This window comes from Amblyomma maculatum, chromosome 5 (assembly GCF_055883805.1).
Source record: "Amblyomma maculatum isolate TAMU_Amacu chromosome 5, ASM5588380v1, whole genome shotgun sequence".
NCBI lineage: Eukaryota > Metazoa > Arthropoda > Arachnida > Ixodida > Ixodidae > Amblyomma > Amblyomma maculatum.
Window position 1 is genome coordinate 100772913 of NC_139348.1, and position 22173 is coordinate 100795085.

The window sequence follows — 22173 nt, forward strand, 5'->3', positions numbered from 1 at the left end:
CTTTATCAATTAAAACTGTGGAGCTTAAGCGTCGTCGAACATTTTATCTATCCAATCGGTTGTATATAGGTAAACGCATGTTTCGCTCGCCAGACCTTTCTAGCCTATAACAGCTGTGTTTCTGACGAGAGTGGTCTCCGGGTGTTTAAAATACGTTGTCTTAGTGATAAAGGCCCACTTCTGTTGATATTTAGTGTGCTTTTCAGAGCTTGCAACACAACAACGAAGCCCGAGATATCGCAATCAGATCGCATTCGACCACCAAATATCCTATGACGAAAAATACGGCCTAGAACCAACGAGTGAAACTGCACAGAAAACGAAGAATAGATTATTACGCGTATAACTTCTCTATCTCTTTCTCTCTCTCTGTCTCACTCTCATATGTGACGTTTGAAACGCCCATTCAGTTGTTGTTCAGGACCACATAGCAGCGGTGCAACTAAAGCATCCAGATTCTCCACGACGTTAAAGAACACTGCAAAACGACGTCGAAAGGGGCCGTAAAGCATGCCAGCTATGCAGGTTCAACGCATCGTAAGTACCTTTCGCTTCCGCATAAAAGGGCGAAACGCATTGTGTTGCACCCGCCGTCAATTGCTGAGACACGAACTTACTCGGCGAGGCGTTTTCACTTTTTACTCGGACGATCTTTTGGATTTCTCAACCGAGAGATTGCGTTTGGTAAGGAGCTAGGGGGGAGAGTGAGCCAGACGCGCGAAGCACAGTGAGTGAGGGCACGCTTTTATTTATTTCACGTGCAACTCGCTCGCTTCAAATCATGGCGCTCAGAAGTGTGGTGTAATGGCGGGTACGTGGGCGACCATCTTCTAGACAGACTTCCGCACTCAATAATACGCGTTCCGGCCTATCCGACACGCGCGGCTACGGTTGTTGTTTCATGATTTTTTTTTTCTCGGGGACCTTATAATCTTCCTGGCAAATACGAGCCTGCTGAGGAAGGGCATACTGCAGTTGGTCTGCGAATGTACGCACCAATTTGAGCAGACCAACTCATAATTTATTTCCTCGGAGGGGGGAGGGGGGGGACGACGACTCGAATTTCACTTTACTGTGCTCTGGCATATAAAAGGAAAAATTAGTCATTTGTTTAGTTTTTCCTTAACTGCTCAGGAAAAGCTGATTTCTTTGTATTTCGTTCTTACGGCATGCTATAAGGTGGTGAATGAGGAAGCATTGCGCGCTACGCATATGATATGATATGATATGCATATGATATGTCATATGCTTGTTTCAGGTAACGGAAAAGCGATGCAACCATGCTTACCAGCGAAAACTACAGAAATTTCGTAAAACATTAAAGACTTTGAGATTTGGATCCTTTTTCCTATTAGATTATTCATGCAATTGTGTCATGATTTTCACTGTCAGTCATTTAACTGGGAAAGTGCTCTTACGATCATAGAGATAAGCACAAGTTGTGCCTTGCTGATTACCATAGCAGCTGTGATGCTAGTTGATGAAGCGGCGAGTGGCAGCTTGTCATGCACAACAGATAGCTTTCCGACAGGGCACCTCTCTCCCCTAGCGTGTGACATGCTATTTGTGCTGGCATCATCACTAACGGGAGTCCACGCGGCGCGATATTTCCGTTATATGACATGAAATTTGGCATCAGGGTTGTGGCAGGTCAATTCGCTTACCCTTTAGCATCAATCAGCTAGTCAAGTTTGGAGGGTAGGTTGCGATACGAACTCTAACCCGACGAACTAGACGATATATGTACTTACAATCATCATGTGCCTCGCAGTAAAGAGGTGTGATAGCTTTCCAAACTTTGTGCTAGTCTCAATGCTGGACCGCCAGGTGAAATTATGACAAAACATGCCAGGTAGTGCTTTCGCCCATCTTAATCGCCTTAAGCGAAGTTAAACTTGGCGAATCTTTATCGCATATTGTGGCAAGATTTAGTTCCCTCTGTTTGTCTTCCTTGTAGTAGTAGATAGCTAGCTTCAGGCTGGTTAACACGTAATCTACTCTGAAACTGCTTGCCATGCAGGAGGAATGTACGGCAGAAACGGGCGAACAAGAAACCAGAGTGCTGCTGCCATGGGCACCGTTGCTGGGTGGTTACCTTGCCGTAAAACAAGTTATGTCAAGAGTCGAGGAATGAACAAGCGGAGAGTGACTCCCAAACGTTTGCAAATGGCAGCTAGGCAGGCTGGTGCCGACGTATTTTGGCCACATGCAGTGAAACGAATCAGCACGAACGAGCGTATAGAAGCCGCAACCATTGCATCAATAGTACATGGTTGTTCTTAGACGGCATAGTATAATAATTACACTTCACCCGCCGCTGTAGTCAGGGAATAGGTCGCTCGACTGCTGTGCCCAAGAATGCGGGTGCGAATCACGGTAGCAGCGGCCGCTTTTCGATGAAGGCGAATAGCTAGGCGCCCGTGTGCTATGCGATGTCAGTGCACGTGAAAGAACACTAGGTGGCCAAAACTTGCGGAGCCCTTATTACAGCATCTCTCATGGGCTCAGTCGCTTTGCTCACACTATTGTTATTACCAGTGATATAGAGCGGGAGAGCATTATCAGTATAGGATTGAAATACAATCATGCATTCTCGCAGTCACACGAAAACCAGCGATTGATTGATTCATATAGCTCAGCGGTTTGCCATGGTATACCTTACAAAACCATTCTCATTTTGGTTCATTTCCTGCTTCATAATCATCTCTGGAAGAAAGATAAACATTCCACACTAAAACAGATTGCTAGGCTAGATGGTGCATTGCTCATAAAATGAAAGATTAATAGCGCTAATAGGCACTCACAAATAGGCACAGAGGCCTATTTCAGACACTCCTGTGTGCCTATTTGTGAGTGTAAGCAGATAAATGAAGGGGAAATGAGGGTGCTCGGTATAATACATGAAGGAAAGAAGCCAACAGTCCGCGAGGCCAAGGAAAGCATCGGGGATTGTACTTTGTCTTTTTTTTAATTTTCACTTTGATAATCACATAAATTAGTAATGCAGTCTGTTTAGGGGAAAGGTAAATAAACACAAAGCAGAAGAAAAGACAACGTGCCGGTGGTGGGAACCGAACCCACGACCTCCGAATATCGCGTCTGGTGCTCTTCCAACTGAGCTGCATCGGCCGCTGTTCCTCCTGCTACTTTCTTACGTATTAATGTTGTCTGTATACGAACCTTGAGAGTGTTCACCAGCACCACCCTCAACCATAGCGGCGGATGTGGAACGTCCTGTGTTACCGCCAGCGTCACCTAGAACGTGATCAAGAGCGAGGGCGAAAGCTGTGCTAGAACCCCCTTACGCTACCTATGGCTTCAAGACTGCCAGAACCGAGCCCCCTAAGCTACAAGCAAATAAATGAAGTGTCTATTTTTTAGCGCTGTTAATCTTTCATTTTATGAGTTACACACCAAATGCTTTTGAGACCAGTCCTCGTCGAGCGTCATGAAACTTTCCAGGCCTTTGCCATGTGCTGCACTAGATAACAACGATGGCATGACAGGAAACTGTGTCATAGCCACTTTGATTCGCTCCTTGACGTTTATAGCTTTATTACTTGTTGTACTAGCTTTATTTTAATGGTCTAAATAAGGAAACGTTTAAACAATATCAGCTCGACTTTAAACCTGCTTTGAGGAAGGAGAGCAGCACGTGCAACCTTGCTCTGCTAAACGAAGAAAGAGCAAGAACACCGAAAAACAGACCATGCGCTTTACCGGTACTAGTAACGTTTATTAACCCTATGTGTGCTACCTGTGCATGTGTGTGTGTATGTATGTGTGTGTGTGCGCGTGTGTGTGTGTACGTGCGTGCGCGCGTGTGTGCGTGCGTGTGTGCGTGCGTGCGTGTGTGTGCGTGCGTGCGAAGCTGAAGAAGTGTGAAGTTTTTGAAGAAGTTGTAAAAAGCTCCATGGAAAAAAGAAAAAAACACGTTTGAAAATGAAGTATAGGAAGAGAACGTGCAGGCCAGCTGATTGGAAGAAGCGAGGAGCAAATCACGAGAAAGAGCGAACAACGGAGCAGTGTGTTACTGAGAACACACGGTGACGGAGCTCTGACGGATCGCTCTGCCACAAGGCCTACGACTCGGGTGGCCAGACCTGGTTCTGTCTGCTGTCTCCTGCCCTGGCCGTGCTACAGGTCCGGGGTGGTCAGACCTGGGAGGGTCCGACTCTTCCATTGCTCTCTGACTGGTGCACATAGTCGGCATGCGCGTTCGACGCCGTGCTGGGCTCAGACGCACCAGGAAGCCTCGCACTTTTGCTGTGTGACAGAAACCTGAGGTCTCTCGCCTCAAATGGGCCACTTCCAGTGGCCTAGCCACCGGCTGCAATTACTTAGGCTCACTTGGACACTGAGAGTACCTCGCCGACCCAGACAACCAGACCGGGGGCTTCTTCACCGACTCTACTCCCCTCCTCTAGCAACCGGTGACTTCTGACAATGTGTGCTTGTCTTCACTTTATTTGTTACTCCCACTCTCGTCTCGTGAATTCCGCTGTACATAATTATATGTGCTTCTAGCTTGGCCGGTCTGGTTGTGAGTTTTGTTTGGTCCCATCGAAGAAGAGCTTGGGTGGCAATTATGTCATAAAAGAACCTCCTAACACCCGAACTGCTTACTGGCCTAGCGCGACTAAGCACCATGCTAATTGCATCTTTACATGGTAGTCTTCTCCAGCTGAGGTTGTATTATATCTATCAACTGTAATACAGTGGGCGTGTAAAATATAATTAAAATAAATATTAAACTCTCCGCTGAAAAACAGCGTGCTTCTGTTACCGCGATCATTTTTCGTAAGCATAGACTAAAGAGAGACGCTGGTCCTTTCTTGTGCCCCCTTACAGAGCCAGAAGTCTACACGTGACGCTGGCTCCTCACAAAGCCTTCAAATACACAGGCTTCTACGAACACAGTTCGTGAGGCCCTGCGGCATTAAAGGCGAGGTAATCATATCCGCCCGCATTCCCAGCGCCAGCCTATTTATTCTTCCTTCCGCTTCGGGTTGCACGCGTAACGGGTCCGCAGCGGATGACACAACGGGTCAGCCGATTAGGCGTGGGCGAACCGGTCTGCACTAGCGCCGGTTACGCGTGCCATCAAACGCGGTTATATGCGGCACGCGCGGACCTCATTCATTGTTCTAGGTTCGTTCCAATTCGCTGCCGGCAGAGAAGGAGGAGCAGTGTCCGCAGGTGCTCGGCTGGAGATCTGTTGCTATGTTTAGCCCAACGAGCCGCAAGACAATAGCCGTTAGAAGGGCTGTATTTCTACCTGAGCTGGCTTGCCGAGGGCGAAATGGCCTCCGGAGATGTCCACCTGGGGTTCTCTTTGCCATCAGAGAGCTAAACACACAGTTAACATGGCAGTCTAAGGCATGGTCTTTTAGCGTTGAGGAGCTGCCTAAGAGAATACCTTCCCTCCTAAAACGTCCTGGGGACCCTCATGAACGACGAAATACGCAAAAACTGCATTGGTTTCACGTATGTGAAGGCGCCTAAATTAAATGTTTAGGTTACTGTTAAGTGTAAGAGGCACTGGGGCACAAAAGCACAAGTGAAGTACACGAAGAGAGAGACCATTTAGGTTCTATACACTTATTCAGTAGTTACAGGTAACTGGTCGGATATCCAGGCAGATCTTATTCCGGAACGAAAAATATTGTTACGTGGTTTATTTACACGGCGGGTGTTAGATGCGTTGGACGTTAGCACACTCATAGCAAACCAAACCAGCTTCCTCTTCCTCCTCAGCTTCTCCTGCAACAATTCATCTTCCTCCAATACAGGACCGCGGGACGTGCGTGACACTGCCCCCTTCGCTGACGAAGCCCGCCGGGTGAATCAAGGTTCGTCACGCTGATAGCAGTGCTTCATGCGGGCCGTGTGAACTACTTGAATCTTTCGAGAACGATGACCATGGGTGTTCAGGCAAGAGAATACAAAGTTGACTGCGCTGATGCGTTCCAGCACAACGAAAGGACCAGTATACTGATGCAACAGTTTCTGGTACAAGCCGCGCTTACGCAACGGCATCCGAAGCCACACCACGTCACCAGGGGCATAATTAACATCTTGGTGACGCTTGTCGTAGCGTCGCTTGTAGCGTTCTTGGGAGGCTAAAGTGCGAAGTCCAGCGAGTCGGCGAGCTTTTTCAGCTAAAGAGAGAGTATGCGCTAATGAAGTTTCAGCCGGGAGTGAGAAAGGTAAAAATGTGTCCAGAGTACTTCGTGGAAGTCGAGCGTAAAGAAAAAAAACGGACTATAGCCTGTCGTTTCGTGCTTAGCAGTGTTAAATTCGTATGTTATAAACGGAAGAACTTCATCCCAGTTTTTGTGGTGGGAGTCGACATACAATGCGAGCGTATTGCTAAGCGTACGATTGGTGCGTTCGGTACAGCCATTTGTTTGTGGGTGGTAAGGAGTTGAATGGTGAAAATGGCATGAGCAGAGACTAAGTTCTTCTACAACTTCTGCCGTAAACTGTCACCCCCATCACTTATTAGCACACCAGGAGGCCCATGTCGAAGAATGATGGACCGTAGAAGGAATGCCGACATCAGAAGCAGTGGATGACAGTATGGCAGCAGTTTCACAGTACCGCATAAGGTAGTCTACGCACATGATGATCCAGCGGTTCCCGTTGGTGGAACGGGGTAACGGTCTTAGAAGGTCAATTCCTGTTTGTTCGAATGGGGTTAGTGGCGGCGTTATAGGCTGAAGATGACCCGGCGGAGAGCAGGTTGGATGCGCTAAACGCTGGCACTAGAGGTAGCTGACCACATAACGTTGAGTAGTTTTACTCATGTTCGGCCAATAATAATGTTCCTCAGTCCTGTGCAATGTCCTGGCAAAACCCAAGTGTCCAGCCGTGGGATCGCCGGGCATTACCCGAAGAACCTGACACCGAAGACGTGTAGAAACTACCAGAAGAAACCGTGCGCCTACCGACGAGTAGTTCTTCTTCTATAGTAGACCGTCACGAATTCAGAATGAGGTCTCGCAGGGTTCAGGGAACTTGCGGCATCAAAAAGCGGCGCCATCTCCCTGTCATGTAATCTTGAATTCACCAACATCGGGGAAACTTAGAGAGATAGCAACTATGTATTCATCCAAGGTCTCATTCTCGCAATCAGTAGTTTTAAGAGGCAACCTTGATAGGCAATCAGCATCACCGTGCTTACGACCACTCTTAAAAGACACAGTAAAATTGAATTCTTGGAGGCGCAAAGTCCACCGCGCAAGGAGTCCACAGGGGTCACGGAGGTTTACAAGCCAATATAATGAATGATGGTTCATCACAATTTTAAATGCACATCCAAAAGATATGACTGAAACCGTTGCACACCGAAAACTACAGCTAAGCATTCCTGTTCAATTACTGTGTAATTGCGCTCAGCCTTGCTTAAAGAACGGCTTGCATATGCAACATGTTCATTGCCATTATGGCGCTATATGAGAACTGCACCAGCTTTGACTGTGCTGGCGTCAGTGTGAATTTCTTTTGGAGCTGATGGGCAGAAGTGGTGCAGTACAGGTCCTGATGTCAAAATAAATTTTAATTGACGAAAAGCGGAATCACAATCAGTAGTCCACTTGAAAGGCACATCTTTTTGTTGAAGACGAGTAAGTGGATGTGATAGGTCAACAGACTTCGGAACAAAACGCCGGAAGTAGGCGCAAAGCCCCCAAAAAACTCCTGAGTTTTACCAATTTCGGTGGTTTAAAACAAGTGACAGCTTCATTTTTTGGATCAGGCCTGACCCGATCCTTGACTACGAGATGTCCACGTACTACTGTTTGGCGTTCTCCAAAACGACCTTTCTTGGAATTGAGTACCAGACCAGCTTTCTCAACACACTCCAAGACAATCTCCTAATCAACTGTTGTGTTCGCGAAAGGTAGTTACAAATATTACTACATCGTCCAAATAACACTTACAAATGTTCCACTTCGGCCCGCGCAAAACTGTATCCATGAATCTTTCGAAGGTAGCTGGAGCGTTGCATAATCCAAACGGCATCGCATTAAATTCATATAGTCCGTCTGAGGTAATGAATGCCGTCTTTTATTTATATTTCGAGTGCATGAGAATCTGTCAATAGCCTGAATGCAGATCAACTGAGGAAAAATAGGAGGCAGAATACAAACAATCAATGGCGTCATCAATACGTTGCAGACGATACACGTCCTTCTTAGTAACGTAACGGTATTTAGCCTTCGATAATCGACACAAAATCGCCATGTGCCATCTTTCTTTTTGACTAATATCACAGGGGCATACCACGGTCTAGATGATTCTTGAATAATGCCCTTATGCAGCATATCACGAACTTGTTCAATCGCCTGGTGCTCTGGTGGGGATACACGATAAGGCTTCTGACGGATTGGATCAGCAGTCCCAGTATTGATTCTGTGCTGAGTACGGGAAATGGGAATCCGTGGTTGCGAGTACCGAAAGAAATCGAAAGCCGCAGCATGTTTCGACAGAACTTCCACTAAATTTTGACGGTCACTTGGTGGCAGGAATTTGTTAACCATGGCAAGAAATTTGGTCTTATCTGCTTCTGAGCGTGCGGCAGGCTGGGAATTGTCTGTGTTGAGCACTGCTACTGATTCAACAGCTTCTTCGTCAAAGTTGGCAAGTTTTAGGCTACTTGGTAATCGACAGGCTCCTTAGAGCAGTTAGCCATCCACAAAGAAGAATAGCAATTCCTGACAAATGATGCAACGGAGAATCAGATTATTTTTCTTCGTGCAGTTGAGAGTGAGTGGTTCAACTACAGCGTCGAACGCATCACTGGCATAGCTTGAACAAACAACTTTTTATAAACTCTGCTGACATTGCAGGAATGACTGTGTCGTCCGAAATCAAAAGCGTGCTAGGATTGGTCGGCGAATTTGCGCACAAAGCAGATTCACAGCAAGTATTCAGAGATGTGTCCCTAATAATAAATTGGTTCTCAGGAAGGGAAAGGCGCAGTAACTGTCACACTTGCTCTGTGGACACCCGACCCGCGCCGTAAGGGAAGGGAGGAAGGTGGGAATGAAAGTGGAAAGAGAGAAAGAGGAGCCGTAGTGGAGGGCTACGGAGTAATTTCGACCACCTGGGGATCTTTAACGTGCGCTGACATCGCACAGCACACGACGCCTCTTCGTTTCGCCTCCATCGAAACGCAGCCGCCGTGGTCGGGTTCGAACCCGGGAACTCCGGCACAGTAGTCGGGCGTCTTACCACTGCACCACCCCGGCGGGGCCAGAGATGTGTCCCTATTGCGAAAGTCAAGAGTGGCCCCACATTGTTCCAGAAAATCGTGACCAAGAATGACGTTATGCGTTGATCGACCAAGTACTGCGAATTCGGTTCGGAATGTGCAGCCGGCGATTACGAGGTTCACGGAACAGACTCCAGGTAGGTTAAGCGGTTCGCCACCAACACCACACAGTGTCGTCGTTCTATTCCAACCAAACATAACATTACGACCAAGCTAGTTTTGAGAACGAGGCTTAAAATAGAAATAGTTGCACCTGTGTCCACCAACGCCATAGCTCATACACCGTCAACAAAAACTTCAATTCTGTTCTTTAATATCAAAACGGGCAGAGGTATAGGCAAGCTAGAATCATTTGCGATCACACCTGTATCGGCTGCACTGACTAGTTTCCCGAAGGTAGCGACCTTCGTCGGGAAGAAAGTGAGCGTCGTAGGCGCCGAGATGGGGATGTCAGGCCGCGGTCAGAGGACAGGATTCATTTCGGTTCAGCGCCGTTCTGTGTTCTTGTCGGCTAGGTGTTGCTCTGTACTCATTACGGCCAGGTGTTCTTTTATATGGATCAGCATTGTCAGTGGAACACCTTGTACGGGAGTTCACTCACTCTCGGCGACACTGCTGGTATGGAAAGCGATTGCGGCAAAAATGCGAAATGTTGCCCATCATTCCACAGGCATAATACACGGGCAGCTCACATTCACGCTATGAGTAAGGCTCACCGTGGCTTGGTCGAATGCTTCATGGTCTGGATGTCGACGAGGAGGACCAGTGTTCTCGCGGTTGTAGGCGTTGATGGTGGGAGGTTGGATGTTCGGGCCATGAGCAGCAGACCATTGGATGTCCCAAAGAGATGTATCAGAGGGAGCATACCAGGCAGAAGATGGACGATTGTCTGCCGACGTGAGTGCACTGTAGACGGGTCTGACGTGGCCCCCAATATCGTAATGCCTCTGAAGCTCTTCGCGGACAATCTGTCGAATTGTATCTGCCATGCTCGTCGCTTCAGGCTCATCCACACTGGCGACAGTTGTGACAATCGACAACCGACGAAACTTCGGTATGATATGGCGTCTCTTCAAACTTTCAAACTTGCGGCAGTGTCGGTTACATTTAATCGTCCTGGGTGATGAGAGAGCTGTACACGCCTTCCGCTATTCCTTTGAGGAGGTGGCCCACTTTGTCTTCCTCAGTCATCCGAGCATCAACTATTTTGCTTAGCTTGAGGACTTCTTCTATGTAAGTTGTGCAGGTCGCCCCCGGTACTTGCGCTCGCTGAGCTCGAGTCTGTTCGGCGCACTTTTTTCGAGCATCGACATTGCCAAATCCCGCTGTCATTTCTTCCATGAAGCGATCCCAGGGGATAAGGGATGCTTCATGAGTGTCAAACCATGTTAGCGGCGTTTTTTCAAGAAAGAATACTACGTTCGCCAACTTGGTCTTCGCATCCCAGCGGTTGTATTTGCTCACCCGATTGTAGTGGATGAGCCAGTCATCCACGTCTTCCCCGGGCTTGCCATAGAAGTGCCGGGGTTCCCGATAGGGCTGTGTGGTGGTCAGTTGAGCTGCTCACATTGGCTGCATTAGGACATCTGCTTGTGCCATCTCCATCAGTAGAGGGAGTAGCCAAGCTATTCTTCTGCTTCGATGGGGTAGGAGAGGTTCCGTGGTGATCGACACCCCGCACCTCCACCACAGTTGTTACGTGGTTTATTTACACGGCGGGTGTTAGATGGGCTGGACGTTAGGACACCCAGAGCGAAACAAACCAGCTTCCTCTTCCTCCACAGGTTATCCTGCAACACCTCATCTTCTTCCAATACAGGACCGCGGGACGTGCGTGACAATATGACACTCCTGAACTGAATTCGTATTTTGGAATTGATACAATACAAAGAAGCCAAAAACACATACCAGCTTAATACGCATAACTCCCCGGTCACTTTTTGTCGATGCCGGTGTTATTTTCATGCCTTCTCATTACAAATATCAATGGGCGGTAGTGGCAACAGCGCCGTTACTATAAAGCTGGGTGTATCAGTTGTTACCAGTACTTGTAGCATACTTAGCGTATGAGCTCACCACTATGAACTTTTTATGCAGTTCTTGCAGATCTGCACACCTCTCACTAGGCCGTCTATCTGCTAGATCCCCCACAGACATGATGTGGACGTTGTGTCACCGTTGTTAACGTGACCTTTCGTTCTCATCAGAGCTTGCATAACAAGACGTGCCGCGGGAAATGCTTGGGGTGTAATGTATCCCGTGTCATGCATGCGTGAACTCGTGAGTTAATGAATGGGTAGTAGTGGCGAACATATTTATGCTAAAAATTTGCCAAATACAGATGGGGCCTTTGTCCTAATCTGTATTAATGTGCCAATAAAAAGGTCGCTATACATGAAATTCGACCACGTGTTTACCTTTCTCGGTAATGAAAATATGTGCGACATATGCACTTGGCAGCATATAGTCATCTGAGTAAGGGTATGGTTTATCATCCATTCATACCGCTTCGGTTGCATTACCGGCTGTGACAGCCTGTATAGCTTTTGCAAGTGGGTTTTTCTTAGAGGATTGAAAGAGCCTAGTGCAATAATTATGTATTGCGGGTGGAACTGACGAGGTTAAAATACTTGCGGTTCTTTTTTGTTATTTACATTAACATTAAATGAGGAAGTTGGTGCCACATAGCAGCTGCGGCTACTCCTTTTCGTCAATTTATAAAACGATTTGGTCTGAAAAAATACAGAGAAACATGAAATATACACCACTAAATAGAAAAACACAAACACAAACAATAAACAGCTTATATAACAAAGTACAAGCGTCAGTATAAGTAACACTAATAAGCAGTATAATTTTTTTAATGCGTGTAAATATGCAACTCAGTATTGGATAGTACATACTACAGTATACTATCCTATACTATCCTATACAGGTAAACAAGGACATAAGAACAAAAATAAGCTTCTTTGTGCTATAAGCTACAAAGTAAAAAACAAAGCTATTGAAGCGGTCACTAACATTAAAATAAAAAGTAATAATAATCTTGCGTGCACAAAAGCAGGATGAGCAAATTGCAAATATGTTAATACTGTTACAGGGTGGCAAGCCGATGAACACAGGAGAAAGAGAACCGAGAGAATATGACCGAAGACGGTGAAATAATTTTTAATGAATCGCGGCGGGCCTAGTGCAAGCACTCCTGCCCGCACCTCTGCTCGCTTCTTCCTTGTCCGCAACGTTACCGGGAGCCACCGAGCGATCGTCCCCATCATGGAAGACGAAATTTGTCAATGTCGATGAGATACATGGCATGACGATGGGCATGTCTGGATGGTTGAATCTAGAAGAGGAAGAAGAAAGAAGTCAACGGCTTTCCGCCACGATGATTCCTTGATGAAGCTTGGCCCTGGACCCTTTGGGCCACAGGTCGCCAAGATCCGGTGGCCGAGGCCCAAGTACGCCCCGTATGGCATAGGTAGGGGTGATGTGTTCGTGTGTGGTGGCGTCTTGGGTCGTTGGGGTCTTTGGTCGGCACATCAGGTCAGTGGGGTGACACGGTCGTTCGGCTCTCTCGTCATGTCGGGTCAGTCTCTCTTTCGTCGTGTCTTGTGGTCGGGGTGGGAGACGGTACAGTACGAAGAGGGCGCATCGGGTCCATCAGTCTAGAGAACAGCTAGGCGATGCGCTTCATGGAGCTCGCTGCCGTTGGCGCAAGAAGACGCAAGGCGCTGAAGCTCCGGGCCGGGATGAGGAGCGATGATGTAGCACCTCCATCCAAAAACCTTCTTTGTGGATTAAGTCTGGTTAACCCTAGTTGCGATAGCAACGGTGGAAGCTTCTTTTACCTGCTACATTATTCCCCTATCACGCCCTATCAGTGTAAGGTGCTACATTATTGGGGACATTTAAGCTCACCCTTTAAGTGTATGACGCGAGAGCTATTAGTTACCAGTCTTCTTCGTTTTCATCTGCTCCTCTTCCTCGGCTGTTCAAGGTCAAGCGTGGCCTCCGCCAGGACTACGTGACAGCTCAAAACCTGGCGCAGTATTGCTATCACAGTAATATTACGTGGTGGCAAGCCGGTGAGAACAGGATAAAGAGAATCGAGAGAAGACCGATGAAGATGAAATGGTTATTAATGAATCGCGGCGGGCATAGCACGAGCGCAACTGCCCGCACCAGTGCCCGCTTCTTCCACATCCGTAACACAATAGAGTCACTCAAAGGGAAGAGCTCTAACATTGACTGGGCCACACGTAATAAATTAGTAGTTCCCGTGGATCCACTGTCCTCAGAGAATAATATTCTTATCACGAAAATAGTAGTCTCATAATCGCATATAGCAGTGCCTCGTAGTTCATGGCGTACTCGATTGTGGTGTCATGCGCAGTGTACGCCGAGATCGAGTGGTGGGGGAATTATTGAATATTATAGGTGGGATTTGCCTTCATTATTCTGCCGGCAGCTGATCCACCGTAGCAGTATTAGGCACAAACCTAGCTATTACCTGGCGAATATACCCCCCATGAGCACAATCACTAACAGTACTAAGGTCACACCAGCTGTCACATTCGCCCCCCCCCCCCCCACACACAACAATTTCTTCGGTAGAGCGTGTGCTGCTTACATTTACAGTGCAAGTTGAGTCCTCCTCTAACACCAATCCCCGCCTGGCGGTCTTCCCCTACGCACTCTTCGAGTGTTTTACAGCCTCCTACATGACTCTAATGCGAATAAGAGCTTAAGTATTGTGCCACGATCGCTTTCGTGTAAATGTGCCCCCTGCTCGGAACCCAGTGATGAGTGGTACCTCGGGCAACTCGGGTCGTTGCGTGCATCTAAATATGGTAGTGTGACCGGGCAAGGCGAGAGGCGATAACGTGACGTGCTACGCTGAACATGCAAGAATCAAGAATGCTGGGAATTGAGACGTCAGCCCCAGACATCACAGAACGGAACAAAAGTGCCTCCTTTGCGAGCTGTTTCTTTACAGTACTCTCATTGTGTCTGTGGCCCAGTTTCGCTGCACAACTGGTCAATCATTTTGAAGAATTCTTTTTAATATTTGCATTTCCCTTCAGCCGGAAACAGCTGACAATTGTGCCGCGCGGGCTTTATCTTAACTATAAGCTTTGCTGCGTAAGTTACTACAGCTGGATCCTCTTTGGTCATCTTTAACGTCAGCGCCTACGATCAACATGGTTGTAATGCGTCATCTGTGCAAGGATGAATTTCTTGGCTGTTTGTTTCTTTTTCTGCATCTGGCATCCGAAAAAGTTACCATGGATCACGGTGAGTTGCCTGCTCTGTAACCCCTAAGTGTTTGAGCCAGCGTTAAGCATCTGCACCAAAAAGGGAAAGGGCGAGAAATTGGCGATGTGAGAGTTTGTGTCTTGGAAAGAACTCATGATAAGAAGACCACAGGGAAATGTATTCAGGTAGCCTCAGTATGAGTTGCCTTTACGATGGAGCGACGAAAGCTGAGAGAAGGCTGCGGCATCCTGGCGTACAAATAAAGGGGTAATTGAAAAGCAAGCATGTTCCCATGCACACCGGCTGCAGAACGTTCGAACTCCGCTTCAGAAGTGGCGCTCTTCGGAGTAAGCCGTGGGAACAGCAAAAACCTGGACCTCACAATTTCGACCCAACAGAATACCTATCTCACTCAATCTCAAACTCGCACGCACGGTCGAGGTTTGATTTCCTGACCTCATTCATAAACTTTTGTGCTGACAATGACCTCACATCAGCCTCGCCCTGAAAAAATATTATGAGGCAATAACCTCACATTTTCTCACACAGTCTCACTCTATTCACATAAGAAATCACATACAAGTCACATATAATTGCACAAGGTCTCATAGTTTCCTGTGCATTATCATAACTTATGTAAGATATTTTATGATAATGATGCGCACCGCATCAGAATTTATGTGAATTTATGAGATTTTACGAGGTTATTGCCCCGTAGAACTTTTGGTTTCTCAGTAGGAGTCAGTGAGGGTGGGGTCATTTTGAGGTCGAAATCAAACTTATGAGGTCGAAAACTCATTATGTTGCCCACCTCCGATGATGTCAATGAACGTTGAAGCACCTCAGGAGGTCGAAATGTCAGGAGCCATCCACTGCGGTGTCCCTCACAGGCTGAGCCACATTGAGATGATAAACCAATAAACCAAACCTATTACTCACTTTATGAGATTCTGTGTTAAAAACTACATTTTTTCTCCCCTCGTCCCTTCTGCTGGTATTTTTTTTTTTTGGTATTTCATGAATATCCTTCAAGTTCGATCAAAAAATGCCATGTGACTGCGCCCATGCTATGTTACTCTGCCACGCTCCCAATCATATTCCCAGCTAAAGAAGCGCCAATGGCTATAGCAAAATATGAGCGGGCAGCACTTACTTTGACGGACTACGCAAGGCTGCAAATAAACACAAGCTCCCTCTCTTCATTTTGTTGTTGCGTTGTCTATGTAACAGCTAAATAAACCTCCGCCTGAATTGGCAGTCGGAAGCCTGCACCTCATTTATCGCGCATCACGGCCGCGCTCTCCACGTCTCAATATTATGCACTCAACGCAAAATATACGCTGACAGCGGAACCGACTGCTCACTTTGAGCGTCACCCGCGATACTTCTGTGCATTAAACCTTAGATTTCATTAAAAGCGCGTTTGACTGCGCTACAACATTAATAACGCAAGCGCTTCATTCCGTGTTTTATTAAATATATTTCGTGAGCTCCCTTTTTTCGTGTATTAATAAAAGAAAACTTGTCAAGTGCAATTGGCGGGAAAAAATAAATGCGTTGTTCTGTACAGCGCATAACTTATTGAAACGCGTGGCGTTAGCTTATCGAAATCAAGCATGGCCATAATTTTTTCTCTATTAGCTTTATCACCAAATCTTTCCAATTTTGTTCTAACAATACGTCCAGCAAACACCCAATGGATACGAGTGGATAGACCATGTGACCCCGCATGACAGTATTCTCGCTCATAACAGCTAGTATTCTCGTTTGGTATTTTTCTAATTTTCCTGTGAAGAGCTGCAGGCCATATAACAGATATTTTCCGACATTCTTACGTTTCTTTTGCTTACAACTTGCTGAGGCATTTTTTCACGACAGTTCTTATTTCGCATAGATCAGGTGCTGTCTGCTCATCTGCGAAGTCCATAGTATTTAGGAGTAGCTTTTATTCCGCATATTTCTTCATCATCCGATTTATAGGCATGTCTACAGATTAATTTTAATCTTAATTACATTAATGGATTAAACTTAATACACACACCCAATATCGTTGCTCGCTTGTGTGCATAAAAACACTTTATCTTTCAGGCCATCATCAATCATTTATCCTGAAAGACATCTTAGGCCCGTGTTTTTGCCCCGGTCATCAGCCGATTTCACGTCTACAGCAGTGGACACACCCGCGTTACATGTCACAATTAAAGCTTGCGCGCTGTATATCCGTCCCTTTTTCCTCACGACTGCACGTACGGCAGAGGACGCTGCTCTCGCAACGACCCACGAGACAGTCAAGAATAGCAGGGACAACAGGAACAGCAGAAACGTGCCTCGCATCCGTTCTTCGTTGATGTGTAAACGCCCTGCGGCGTGCAACAGTAAGGCTCACAGTGCCCGCTCTGTTCGTTGTGCCACGCCGGAAGGGGATTCTTTAGCCCTGCCCGTAGTCTGTTCTTCGTGGGGGCCTTTGTCTGAAGGACTTTGTACTGAGGCACCGGCTCGGCTTCACCGTCTTCTTAGGACCGCAAGGAGCTACTTCCGAATCACAAGGGTGGGAATCCGGTTATAATGAAGACGCTAGTGCTCCTGTCCGGAAGCAAAAGGGCGTGCTCCAGCATATGTCTGCCATTCCGCCCATCTAAGTGGACAAGGACTACCACACTTCCGGCGTGGAGCACGCTGGGCGTAGCCTGCGATTCGTAGGACTCCAGTTCATTGTGTACGCCTTGGATGCTCGTTCATGCGAAAATAGAATGGCATAATATAGGATGGTTTGGTAGAGAGGAATAGTATTTGGCATACTACACTACTATGCGAAACTTTACGCGGGATTGAATGTCCCAAAAAAAGACGGGTGCTGTGAATGTCGTGTGGTCCGTAGGAAACTATAGTGACATGATGCAGAACCGGAATCATTTTTCATTCCGCCTCTACCTAAATGCTTCCACAACTTCAGAGTTTGCATCCCGCCAATGTTTTTCGTGGTTCGTGGCCCAATCTTCTCCCAAGGAAGTCGACGCAAGTTGTCTACCGTTGTTCGTGCTGTTTTACAATTATGAACGTCTACTAACTTGCCCAATTGAACATTCTGCTTAACTCTGGATGTAATACGTTTTGTGTAGTATCAGACAATTTGCTCCCACCTGATATAAACGTCGGTTGCAGTTTGTTATAGTCCATTCTCATTACATCACTGCTTCTCGATATGGGGCACTAGTACTTAGAAACTCTCATAAAGGTTTGCTATTTCCGCCAAGGCATTTCTACATGGCTCTATTGAAACCACACCTTGGTGATAACAATTTCGTTACTTAATTTATGAACTACTAAGTCAACACTCACGCGATATGGGTCCTCTGCAGCAGGCTGTCGCCAATAATGACATCAAGAACGAAGTAAGAACCTGCCTCCTTTATTCTATCCGCCCATAAACAGCTTTGCTTTTTTTAGTTTTATGCAGTGTACGTACATGATTTGAACGCCTTTTGTATATCACTATATATGTCCTGTCCTTTACGTTTACGTCTCCCGACGTACAAATAGACAGTAGCGTCGGCCTCCCGATTCATGGACCACAGTTTACTTTATATTGACTGCAGACTTTGTTCTGATATGTTTCAGTGTCATCCTACTAAGCAATGCGGTATGTGCGTGATAGGGGGGATTGCCAAAAAACGTGAGTTGTCTTTTATGTTCAATCAGCATAGAGCAAGTTTCTCTGAAGGAAAAGTTTCAATAAAAAACCTTGGCCTGAACTGAGTAACGGCATATGCACTGAGACACCGCAGCTTGGAGAAACCTCGCTTTGTCGCGGCTGCAATTATTATTCCTTTATCATGACACACACTGAAGCTTGCGCTGAACGCTGCTAACTTGATGAGTTTAGCAACGCACTAACTGAGTGCATCTTTAGAAATCATTTATGTACGCCATGTCAGCCAGTGCCAACGACAATTTTCAGGGTGTGCTGATTTTTCCACTCGATGGCTACCACTAAGTTGTCTAAAGCGCTTGCCGCATGCGTGCTTTGAAATGCGGACGGGACGAGGAAGTATAGAGCGGAAGTTTCGTCTTTCTAGTTGGGCCCAAACACACGTGCGACCTGGAATACGCCGACCAAACATCGCATTCATTCCTCGCGTTGTGCAGACGCGTGCGAACGTGCCGCCACGCTTCGGTCGGAAACTAACGTTAAATGAGGTCCCTTCTAACGTCGGCTCAGGGCAAGAGGTGAAAAACGAAATACAGAAGCACTGCAATCGCATGTGTCCTTTTACACAAGAATTGTGGATTTATTTTCACAGCAACTGTCCTGTGTAGGCTCTTTGAGTGATGACGTTGCCAGCATAGTAGCCCATATATATATAGCACAGACGGTCCACCACCTAAGCGTAACGAGCACACCGTGGATCAGAATGTGCCATCTAGGAAGTATAGTCCAATTATTCCGGTTAATCAGTCTCTATTATCCAGTTTTTATCTTCTTTCCTGTGATAGACTTAATCAATGCACGCTTTGCTTTCGTTTTCTTTTCTGGATTAGGTGAAACGCCGCGAGCGTTGTTGCGTGGTTTCATCTTGACCCAACAACAAATGAAGCTCGAAAAACGTCTTGGGGATTGAAAGAGAGCGGTGATATTGTAATGACGTGCACAAATGGGGCTCTGTTACTCCTGCGTCAAGTAGGTTATGCGGGCCTGAATGGTAAGCCTTAGGTAATCTACCATTGCGCTCACAAGATCTAGGTGCCTTAGAAATAGCCATCCCTGTTGGGGGAATTGTATGGGCACGACGAGAAGCGACGAAAAGTAGGAACCCTGCTGGTAGTCTGCATTTTTTTCTGAAGGTTATGTACACATGGATGCTATGTTAGTTTTGTTGTTATTCACTATAGAATTCCCCTCTGCTGATGCACTATTTTACAGAAATACATATGCCATAAAAAATAGTAGGCATTACGCAACTGCGGTAACGAAAATTAGCGCGAAAAGAAATTTATTTTCAAAATTAAAGAACAACTGAAAGAAGTGAAGCGTTGTGCTAGGAACGTGCGCAACGATAATTGGGCAGAGAGGAATAAGCAAAAATGTCATGAACGTACAAAATTACGCACGATTCTTCACGAAACGTATCGAGCGACAAAAACCGAATTCATGTATGCAAGAATGCAATAAATGGACAAATAAAAAAAATAAATTATAGTATTTTACGAAACGCTCTCATTATGCACCAAAAGCTTAGTATCTTCCACTGAATACCCACAGATTCCGCTAACACGTTCCATGCTGACATTGCGCTGGATTCAAGAGAATAAATAGAAGCCCTACTGTAGCTGGTTTAAATAAAATGTTCTGGCATTTCATTCGAAACGGCACCTTAAGCAACAGTGGCGCCATTATGTAAAGCGTTTATACAATCTCTATAACAAACGATGTTGTGGAACAGCACATCAGAACTGCCGTATGCAGCGGATGTCAAAGCAAGCCTTCTCATTAGTTGTGCTGAGACGAGTGCTGTACTCGAATTCATTGAAGCAGGTCGCGCGATTTTGAGTTACTTGGGGATCATTAGGCACATGATATGGTTCCAGATTACCAATTGACATTCCATCTTTTTTTTCCTATGAGATTCAATCGGCGGGGTTACGATAAAAAGGAGGCCGAAAAGAACGGGATTTAGTAAACCGACTGGCTTGGAAGTGCATGCGCTGTTTATAAAAAGGTGTGCTCTTAGCAGGTTAGGTTCTTAGTAACAGTGACAAGCTGGACGCGGAAATCTGTTCCGTATGAGGACATTAGAGCTTAGATGAAGCTGTGCAGCTGTCATCATAAGAACATTAACCTGCAGTTCGAAACTTTCAGTTAAAGTGATCATTACTGCACAATATTTCTATGATACCTATATCGCGCTGAGCACTGCCAGGTCAGTGTTAACAGATATGAATGGGAGAAGGTAGGAAGGGGGCGACAGTAAGGGACGCAGTAGTCCTCAATGAAAAAGAGACTCGATATTATGCCGTTTACAAGATAGATGTTAAATATAGAAGCAAAACTTAATCTAAGCCCAGAACATTGATGAACACCTCATATTGCGTTATTTGAGGCGAAACTATTAGAATATAAATCAGTTTTTGAGAATAAAACAATTAATCTGGCGCAAGGTTAAAAAAAATATTGTAGAAAAGACAATTCAAAGGCATAATATTGTAGTTAATAAACGCTGCTGTGGGGTGGTGGCGGTGGTGAAAACGTTTATTGTATACTTGGAGGTTTGTTTGAGGCGGAGCCTTAAGGGCCTCGGCCTTACAATTGGGTGGAGACCCTAGTCAGGGACCCTATTGTGCGAGCGTTATGCTGTGGAAAGATCATGTAAGATGACATGGGTTTCAAAAGAAGCATAGAATTTGACATGAAGATGTGCAATAAGTTCGTGAAGTTTGCATTTCACGAAATAAGCCCAACTTATTATCATGCTGGTATTTGTTGAACGAATTCAGTGTTCAGGATGGGCACTATTGCCGATTTTATTTTATGCGCTAAAATATCTCAATGCACATTAAAGCAATGGGGCAGTGATAACAGTGATGAGAACGACTGTGCCCTCTGCATAACTAATGACGTTACTTATAGTCTAGTAGCTTAATGTTTTGTTGTTACTGTGGAAAATAATTCGCAGTGTGCTGTTAGAACTGACCTACATTCAATTCACATTGCCAGAAAGTCTAGGTAAACACACATTTTGAAATATTAGTTGTTTATGGGCACAATTCTTTTATATGTCAAACTCACACTCTGACAGCCAATATAACCTCGGATCTCTCGAAAGGTCCGTAGTTTTTGGCATCAAAGTTCTCGGTATCCCAATTTTCTCTATGCAGCTAACTACTTCAAGCGATCCATGAACAGACAAAAAAGAAAGGTATTTTTCGAAGCACCGAGAAATTGGGCCACTCCCTTGAATATTTTCATAAAAATGTCTTAAAACATTTTTAATTGCTTCGGAGTTGAAAGTAGAAGTAAGTCCATGAAAACGGGGCTTGAAACTTTAAAGGCAATTTAACCACTTCCTTCATGAGTGTGAAGGGTCAACGATGTACTGTCGTGAGCAAACGTGGTATACAAAAGTCAGCCAGTGGCGGAACTGGGGAAAACTGCATTTCAAAGCTATCGATTGACAGTTATCTGGTATCGAGACAATTGTGGCAGTGCTCCATTGGATTCACATGTATGTGTCACTGTCGCTTTCTCTATCACTGTTGCTGTTTGGCGTTGAAATGCAGTTTTCCCGAGCCCAGTCTCCGGCTGCGTGTTACATACAACTTTTGCTCACGACTGTACGTTGTATTGCTCGCCATAACACTATTCCTTTAGCTTGTGGCTCTGCTTCCTTACATTGACTTGTTAGCCTACAGTCTTAAGCTGTCACATTGTGTCAAAGACCACCCAACATAGGCATAATAGAGCCCTGCCTTAAGAACATGGCTGAGTTGCCTAGGAGTAACGTGTCTCACTATTGATGCGAAGCGCCCGGGTTCAGTTACTATCTCAACCTACCTAAAACCAGTGTGCGTCGCCCTATCACCTGCCAACCGCCGCCGACCACAGATGTGCGGGTGATGTTTTTGCTCACAATGTTGACGCCGAG

The 22173-nt window shown here is 46.0% G+C and overlaps 1 long non-coding RNA gene across 1 annotated transcript in view; it reads left to right on the forward strand.

Moving 5' to 3' along the window:
- LOC146189029 (uncharacterized) overlaps positions 1 to 22173 on the forward strand; it is a 32692-nt gene that overhangs the window by 10079 nt on the left and 440 nt on the right. The window contains exon 2 of the long non-coding RNA XR_014707264.1: positions 19073 to 19233. This is a non-coding gene — a long non-coding RNA (uncharacterized LOC146189029). The remainder of the gene's footprint in view (positions 1 to 19072; positions 19234 to 22173) is intronic.